Below are 10,427 nucleotides of genomic sequence, written 5' to 3' on the forward strand. Positions count from 1 at the left end.
ATATTTTTAGATATATAGGAGAAGTCAAATATTTTTTTAATTGGAAATTCTTCAGTAAGCCTCATAGAAAACTAAAATCTAAAAATATGAGAGTCGCCCACTGGAGATATTAACACTTAGATTTTGGTTACGTTCTACTACAGCAAAAGTGCAGGAAAACTTCCCGCCAGAAGTTTTACACTATAACCAGTCAAAAAATAATCACAATAAGTAGCAGATCTAAGGATATGAACATTGGAAGAATTGTTTTAGGACCTAACAAATATATTCATACAGTTTCATTGATTATCTTAAGATATGATGTAACACCCCTGCCTGGTGTTTAGGCAGGACCATACTTAAATCAGTATCAGACTCAATTTTTAACAATGGTTGTGATTTTGTCACACAAGACTGGGTTGCTAGTTATGTAGTTGGTTTTATACTGAAGAAGTAGAGAAAACGCTAAATAATACAGATATGGAATTTATTCTTAGATTTCACTTACATAAAATCATTGAAGAACTTATGCACAGATTTTGGCCTTTGAAACTGCGTCCAAGGGCAAAGTTACATGTAACACTAAATAAAGTGCACGCACTATCTAAGTGTTGACTCAGTTTGAGGTGGCTTTCATGAAAGGAATCTGGTGTGGCTCAGAGACTTCAAATTTAATGGAGAAAAATGATATTTTATAGTGCCTTCTGATAGTTTTTTGGTGCAATATGTCAATCATATTAAGATACTTTTAATGACTTGCACATGTTACATCAAAAGTAATTACAGTCAAAACGGTCATGATAAATAACAAATAAAGTTATCTTAACCACTGTTATAGTCACTCTCAATATGAAATAGGAAAGAACGACCATAATCCTTGACTAACATATCCTGATTTCAAGAAACCTAGTTGTGTATCTTTTGCAAATTAAATCAGTTACGATATTCTTTATAACTTTTTTAACAGATAATATTCTAGGATCTGTAATATTTAATGGGTAGACGTAATTTCCCATTCTTGAAATCAAGAAAGTTTATAAGAAACAAGTTTATATTTCAATTTAAAATCTGCAGAAAGGCCGATTTAAAATCTGTAGAAAAGCCGATTTAGGCCATTCTTTACCCAAACCTTTTTTGAAATTTCAACTCTACTTTAGAATCATCTTCTCTTCTAATAACTCATCAAGGTATTGTAAGCTTTTTAAAGTCCACAATAACAAAGTAACTTATGGTGTGATAAATGATTTCAATTAGAGTGGCGATATTTACTATAACTGAGAACACGATCAAACAATCAGTCTCACATATACCTCTTATCATCCAGTATAACGGAAATACAACGTTAATGTATAGAGTTGTTTTGGTATTGTAATGTATCAGAATTTTAACATTGAGAAATAATTTACTTTTTTGTAAAAAGACTTTTTTGATGATGATAATGAAACTGTTTTTACTATACACATGTTTGTTAAAAATATAAATGTTGATAGCAAGAAGACAGAAAGAATAAGCGAGGAATTCTTCAAAATCATAGTTAAAGATTCCTCTTTAAGCAAAAACCTTTCTTTATAAAACAAGTCTTGACACTCCTGTCTCTGAACCTACCTCATCATTATACAGACTTTCATTTTGGATATTGGTTTCCACAGAATCTATAAACCCAGTTCTTGTAAAAGGTCAAGATGAAGAAAAACGATCATTTCTTCCACTACCTTTGCCAACAAAGGTATAGATGCAATTAATTTGCTTAATATCCTCCATCGCAAAAACGTCACAAACAAAATTCCCTCGTATTTCAAAGACAAATAAATACCGATTATTTCATGTTCCTCTACTTTAGCTATTGCATCCAAAATTTTCAATTATTAAAGGCTTTGCAGGACCTCGCGAATGAGGACTTAAAGGCTAAAACACCTGATTGTTCTCGCAAAAACTCTCCATTTGAATATGGTCCATCCGGTCACTACGGGAGATTTGAACATCATTAAATACGAATTCTCCATACGATCCTAAGTACGTGCCAAGTACGCTGAACCACGCTCTATAAATTGGAATTATAACTTTAAAATTCTTATCGATGTCTTGGAGGACTACGCAAGAAAATGGATAAAACGATAACAAGAAGACATTGACCCTCTGTCAGAGTAGGTAAAGACTGTGAGGTCTTTAGTGTATAAGTATATAAGTTTTAAGTAGTTCGATGAGTTTCAATGCTTGTTTGTTTGTTTGTTTGTTGGGGTTTAACGTCCGAGCAGCAATATTTCAGCTATATTCAGACAATGAACATGAAATGATAAAAAAAAGGATGGGTCACAAGGACAACAGGGTCGACAAATATTGATTGCCACTAGAAAAAGAGAGGATAGGTAAGGTCGGGAAATTTAGCCTCCTGTGGCGGAGCGCAAAGGTTCCTACTCCTATCGAATACCACAGCAGGGTTCTTTAACGTGCGAGGAACGTGGCATCTTTCCCAACACGGTGCACCACTATGGTTTGCGGTCAGGTTTTCCGTATTATAGCCTGATAAACCCAGCGTGTAACATGCCAGGGATACCCCATTCCACCACCTGGGGCACACATCCCAGTTGCTCTGTGGGCAGAGCGCCTAACCCCCGGCTAGGTTTCTGAGCACTATTTAGTCGCCTTTTACGGCAAGCTTAGCGCTGCTGCAGGCCTATTCTTTTAAACACCCGGACCTGCACGGGGAGAGTGTCAATGCTACACCAGTTTTCAAAGACCCCGATGTAACAAAAGCATTGTCTACTATACATGACAAATATGTTATCGTACCAGCAGACAAAGCCAACCCCAAAAAACTTGAAATAAAGGATACTACAGACACTGTGAAGTTAGCCTCATATCTTGACTTACACTTAGAAAGCGATGGTAAAGCAAAACTAACAAAACTTAACGAAAAATGCTATGTCTTTTCATTCCGTATTGTCAACTTTCCTTTTATTTGTGGCATAATCCCTTCAGCCCCTGCGTGTGGAGTTTCTTATCACAACTCATGTTATGTCAGAGCTTGCCGAAACTACACACTACTTTTTGTATCCCTTGATTACTCTTCCAAATTAAGTAGATTCTCACTACCTCGCACAACTTCCGAATAACGTCATCTTTATCCGATATTGAATTATCTGGACTAACCAAGTAAAATTCAAATGCTTCTCCATCCAACGTTTCTATCAATTCCGTTACCTGAAATTAAATCCTTTTTGTACTTATCAGCACCAATGAAGCATTTTTATAGTCTTATCTTTTATAATTGGTCTAAGTAAAGCAAATCTCAAAATAGCTCACATTGGTTGAAAACAAAACAATAACAACTACCTACATGGGTAGAATGATACTGTGCTATATTGCCTTTAGCGGACAGACATCTAATGCCATGTAATGTAAGAAAAAATATCATGCACGTTTTTTAATCATTGATTTTGCTTATATTCTTCATTATTTTAATGTTGATAATTATTTGATTTCATATCAATGGATTTGATATTGAACACTTTTACAGATAGTGGTGTATGATATTGATATTTACGGATAGTGGTGTATGATGTTGATATTTACAGATAATGGTGTATGATGTTGATATTTACGGATAGTGGTGTATGATGTTGATATTTACGGATAGTGGTGTATGATGTTGATATTTACGGATAGTGGTGTATGATGTTGATATTTACAGATAGTGGTGTATGATGTTGATATTTACGGATAGTGGTGTATGATGTTGATATTTACGGATAGTGGTGTAGGATGTTGATATTTACAGATAGTGGTGTATGATGTTGATATTTACGGATAGTGGTGTATGATGTTGACAATTATCTGTTGGTATACATAGAGGGAATGACAATTCTATAATGATGTTAAATTAAAACGAAGAATCACTTTATTGACGAGGTATCCCATTTTTCCATCATGTCTTGGGGAAATGTATATTTATATGTATACGGCCTAATACAAATTAATTACAGTTGGAATTTGTAAGTGTTCAATGGAAAGTATTACTTCTAAATACTTCATTTTGTTATTACATTTTCCATCATAAAAATTCACATATTTCATAAGAGCCGAATATAGCATATTTCAATAATTTTATTTGTCGTCTTTTTTCTAAGTATCTATTTTTAACCGATTTTTCATAGACAGCATAAGGAGAATGGATATGAAGTATATCTCAAAGCTGTACAAATTCCACTGGAATGCAAAATATCAGCTCAATGCCACACATGGGCCTGTAATGAACGACGAGGAAACCCTAACACCACTTGGTAAGTTGAAGCAAAATGAAAGAAGCATATATTATTTCACGGCACGAAAAGATGGACTTTTCTAATTGGTTAGACCATGGTCATGTTGTATTCTTTGATGTATGTTTTAATGCCAAAAAGGCGTTATTGCGATATGATAATGACCTAATTAGATTCTTCAATGAAATAAGTACCACGGTAGTTGCTTATGTAGGAGGTATTTTCATACATTTTCTGCATTTGGGAAGTAAGACTGCCTCGTCCTTGCATGCGGCTCGATGCATTATTAACGTTTCAGGCAATATCACTGTGCTTTGGGCAGTCATTTGTTATGATAATACTCCCTATATAAGGAACTATAATATTAAAAAGTCTTTACCACCAAGCTAGATATTCGACAATATTTCTAATGGGACTGACAATTTAAATGCTGCCAAATGGGCTTCCTCGAACATCAATGGAAAATCAAATGTAAATGCTCAATATATATGTTGTTATTGATATAACATATGTGTTTCGCGCTAGAATTCTAACAAATGGGCTTCTGGAGCAGGGTTATGTTGCTACAAGTTTGAAGTCATCACTACAGAAGTTTTATGATCGTCATCATGAACTCGTGGATCCTTATGGTGTATCTATCTGCGCCATGAAAACTGATTTGTTCAACGTGTCATAGTTTTCCTTTCCTCTTTCGTCTACCCCGGACTTGACTTTTTATGAGCAACTCGGTGGGTGTTTCTAGAAAAGCAGACGATGCTTACCCTACCAGTGCACCTGGTCCATGTTCCCAGTTTTTAGTGGAGTCCGAGTTGCTCATTTGCCTTTGTTACTTTGTATGTATGATTTTAGTTACTCTATGTTCTTGTTGTGTATGTCTGTTTTCCATGTCGGGTCTTTGTCCCTGGATAACATTCTTTTAATTACCGCTATAACTTTGGTTCCCTTGATTACTCTTTCTGAGCTTTGCAAATGAAGAACAAACTATGAAGTGAATTCGATTGCCTACTAACATTAATAGTTGCAAACGGTTAGAACTATGAGGTATACACGCACCAATGTTCTAAAGGTTTAGTTAGTCCACATGCTTTGCGGTATATATAGTATATGGTTTATGATATGGTGTTTCCGTATCGCATATGAAAACGAACTTTCAGGGATATGTCATTTTTTTCCGTCTTTCTGTCCGTATATTATACGTCATTATATAGCAGCAAAATGTTTAAAATCCTCGGAAACTTTCTCGCAGTAGTGAAACTTACCCTTCCAGTTTAATTGAGTTCAACTAAGATTTAACTTACGGTCGTGCTGCATATTTTGTGTTTGTTTATATTCAGTATAATTGGTAAGAGTAATAAAAAGAATGTAATCCAGGGACAAAGACACGACATGGAAAACAGACAAACACAACAGAGAACATAAAATAACCAAAATAATACATACAAAAGTAAATGAGCAACTCGGACTCCACTAAAAAACTGGGAGTATTAAGAACATTTGCACATTGCAAGAAAACCGAATAAATCCCATGGCAACTTGGATTTTATTTAACGACAAACAGGCGTACTATGACTCTAAAATATCATCGTGGAAATAAAACATTTACCGTAAACACAAAAGTATATCAATGACTTGCCAAAGTGCATGTATACTCAGTCTGATGGATTTAAAGTACTTTAACAAAGTATGAGGCAACCAACTAGTCCTCTTTAATCTAGATAACTTAAAGATCCGTGACAGTATTACATTTGATTGATCAGAAAATTGATTATAGTGGCGGGACTTACGGTTATGAGATAAAGGGTAATAAATTAAAATTCATTTACTGTTGATCTTTAGTATTATACATTGTATTACTGAAGTTACACTACCAAATGAATACTCTATGTGTGCTTTGTTTTTACTTGTAGGTAAAATGCATCAATTTGTTTTGTTTTTTTCCTGAATCATGTTTTATGAAAATAAAACATTTATGAGATTATAAGAAGTGAATAAATGCAAGTTTCAGTTTACGAGATGACAATAAAACATAATAAAACAACGACAGGACGACGATAAAACAACAACAAGACAACGGTAGGATGACGATAAAACAAGACAAAGATCACGACAAGATGACGATAAATCAGCAAGACAACGACGACAGGATGACGATTAAACAACAAGGCAACGACAGGATGATGATAAAACAAGACCAAGATAACGACAGGATGACAATATAACAACAACAAGACGACGACAGGATGACCATACAACAAACACAAGACAACGACTGGACGACAATAAAACAAAACAAGACAAAGAAAAGATGATATAAAACAACAACAAGACAACGACAAGGTGACAAGAAAACAACAACAAGACAACGACAGGATGACAATAAAACAGCAAGACAACGACATGATGACCATACAACAAAAACAAGACAACGACAGGATGCCAATAAAACAAAACATGGCAACGACAGGATGACGATAAAACAACAACAAAATAAGACAGCATGACGATAAAACAATAAACAAGAAAACGACAGGATGCCGATAAAACAACAACAAGACAACGACAGAAAGACAATGAAACAATAAGACAACGACAGAATGACGATAAAACAACAAGATAACACCAGGATAACAATATAACAACAACAAGACGACGACAGGATGACCATACAACAAACACAGGGCAACGACTGGACGACAATTAAGCAAAACAAGACAAAGACAAGGTGATACTAAAACAACAAGGCAAAGACAGAATGACGATAAAACAACATCAAGACAAGATGACAAGATTTAGCTACAACAACAAATTGCAGTCACTTTTAATAACATAAATGAACTAAATACACACAAAAACTTTAAAAAAAAAAAAAAAAAAAAAAAAAAAAAAAGAAAGAAAAAGCAATCTAGAATCCATTAAAAACTCGGAGGACGCACTTGTGCGTACTCTGTTCTCTTTTCTTTTCTAGAATCACCCGACCGCCCAAATGCTCACTTGATGTTTAATCAGAGTCAATAAAAGAGAAAATTCTACATTGTGAACAAATCTGTGTTCTACGGAAATTGCATCATGACGATCAACGTTGTAAGTTTTTGACCGTAAAACTTTTGATTTAGGACTGTACAATGTGACAACATAATTACCTTTTTCCAATGATTTTTTTAAAAAGTTAGGAACGGTAAAAATTTCTTGAGCTTTGGTAGGTTCTTGCATAATATTTATGCTTTGATATGAAAATTCTATATACAAGGACTATTCTATATTTTCAAAGGAAAATTATATATACAGGCGTGATGCCACAGAAAAATGGACAAATAAACAATTATTGTATGGTTTGGCTATTAGCTACATATATAAAACAGAGCTTTCACTCCCTGGATTTATTGGGGATATGAAACACAATGTGTTCTCAACATAGATCAGGAATATATCTCAGTGACTGCAAGCGTTCTTTAAGTGGATATCGCTTTTTTTGTCTATATGGTGTATGTTGAGGTATTCTGTGGAGAGAATTGGATGTTTTATTGCGTTATGTGCGTTTGTTTGTTGTTTTAGTTCTTTATTGATATTACGTTAAAGGGGGATAATTTAGGCCTAATAAAACTAGTTTAAGAATGTAAGTCAGGGACAAAGAACAGACTTGGAGAAAATTGACACACACAACAAGGAATATAAAATAACCAAAATAATACATACAAACTAAGAAAAGTAAATGAGCAACTCGGAAGATGTTTTTACTCAAGTTGGAATACTTTTGGTGAAACACTGAAAGTTTTTACAAATTTTCTTAGGTTATACCCGGGTGCATTGTATGCGTTTCCCAATATCGGTTGTCCTTCATATTTTATACACGTATGAATTAGCATTCTGTTCTGTTGTTTTGTTCATTTCTGTGCCACGATTTAATAAATTTTATTGGTTTTATGCAAAAAGCCTAGAATCTTTTTTAAAGTATTTTCTATTTTCAAGTTTTTAAGTATTTTTTATCTTCAAGTTTTTGATGTATCATCTTTAACATTTTTATCTTATTTCTTTATACCGTGGTTTTCTGTGTTTCATATACATTTAAAAAACATAAGACTTTACAACCCTGATATAGATGTAGTGACTGTTATTATGTTGATTTATATTTCAAACTCTTTTCTTTCCATATTCAAGACCAGTTTATTTTTTTTATTTGTTTAAATACCAGTTTGATAGGTCATTTCCATACTTTACCCCCTGTTTCACTTTCCTCGTTCCAACTATGTAGATACATTGCCTTGTTTCCAGAATCATTGTTTTGTTCTAACACATTTATCACAAGAGAGATCACTAATTATTTTTATCAGACGAAATATTTCCTTGTCAGCTGGTGTTAATATCCACTTAGATGTCATATAAAATTCCCTTCATCATCATCCCTGGTCATCAACTTTAAAATTTAACATCATTTTAACATCCTTTACGTAGTTAAAGAATTTTAATTTATTTATAGGGCAAATATACCACTCATATTAATCTTGTCAATTTCGGTATGTTGTACACGTGTTTCAATGAGTAACCCCTCATCAGTAGCATTACAACCAAGTAGTTAAGAGGATGAAATAAAAAAACAAATTGATATACAAATTCTCAAAATAAAAAAAAATATCAAAAAAATATATAGTCCATATGATACCAAATAATCATCGTTCTGTTACATGTATTATAGTCCATATGATACCAAATAGATCATCGTTCTGTGACTTGTATTTTGTTACTTTTGTCGCAGCCTTTCAGGGCTTACTTAGATTGCAGTCATCACTACAGAGGTGTTATGGTCGTCATCATGAACTCGTGGATCGACCTGTTGGAGCCTGTCAGGACTTACTTAGACTGAAGTCATCACTACAGAAGTCTTAGGGTCGTCGTCATGAAGTCGTGGATCGACATGGTGTATACATCTGCACCATGAGAACCGATTTTTTCATGGCTTCATAGTTTTCCTTTCCTCTTTTGTCTTCCCCGGGCGTGACATTTTATGAGCATCTCGGTGGATATTACAAGAAAAGCAAATGACGCTTACCCTATCGGTACACCTTGTCAATACTCCAAGTGTTCAGTGGAGTCTAGGTTGCTCATTTACTTTTGCTTCTTTGACGCGTTATTTTGGTTATTTGTTATGAGTGTCTATTTGTCCTGTCTAGTCGTTATACTTGTATTTATGTTATACACTGGTGCATTTGTTACCATATCCGTTCCTTTGTCTTTTGATATTAAGTCTATTAGATACCACTTTGATGGAATGTCATAAGGAAAGTAAAAGGAAAGACGTCTTCTGTGTTAGAATTAGGCGTGTTTTTGATGTAGCTACTGACAGAACCGGCTTATTGTCCCAGAAAAATTCTCAGAATATATCAGAAGACATTACTGAAAGAATACAGTTATTTCAGTAAACTGTTTGTCTTCTATCTTCCGATTGGTTTTGTTCAAATATAGATACCTTGAAAAAAAAACTATATTTGCAATACGTAACCCAATGTTTGTTATAAAGACAAATATTCCAGTGTGCAAATAGGACTTAGCTAGGAAGTAATTTTGATCTAGTTGAGTCTGTTTCCGGTTTTAGATTCTTTGTTATTATTTGTTTTGTTTTGTTTGTTTGTTTTTGTTTTTGTATTTTTGTTTTGTTTTTTGTTTTGTTTTTTGGGGGGGGTTTTGTTGTTTTTGTTTTTGTTTTTTTTTAATTTAATTAATTATCGTCATTTAATAAAAGTTATAAAAACAGTTGATTATTGTAACCATTAAATAAAGGTAATAGTACCAGTTGATTACTTGCTGTTATTTACTTAAGTTTCTAGTACTAGTTAATTAATTGTCGTCATTACTTAAAGGTACTAGTACTAGCTGATTAATAGTCGTCATTTCTAAAAAGGTACTTGTACTAGTACCAGTTGATTAATTGTTGTCATTTATTGAAGGCACCAGTTAATTAATTGTCATTTCTAAACGATTTGAGTGCCAGTTGATTAATTGTTGTCATTTCGTAAAGGTTCTATAACCTGTTCACTGAATATGTCATCCATTGTATAGTATATTCACATCAATTGTTTTATTCATCAATGAGTAACATCTGCTTAAATGTATTTCTACAGCTTTATCTTTTTATGAATTCTATCAGTCTTCCAATATCTAGATTTTGATCAAAATGCATGAACTTGAATATTTCAA

Source organism: Perna viridis, chromosome 1 (genome assembly GCF_037379345.1).
Source record: "Perna viridis isolate PV_CMFRI_1.1 ecotype Kerala chromosome 1, ASM3737934v1, whole genome shotgun sequence".
In the NCBI taxonomy this organism is placed as follows: domain Eukaryota; kingdom Metazoa; phylum Mollusca; class Bivalvia; order Mytilida; family Mytilidae; genus Perna; species Perna viridis.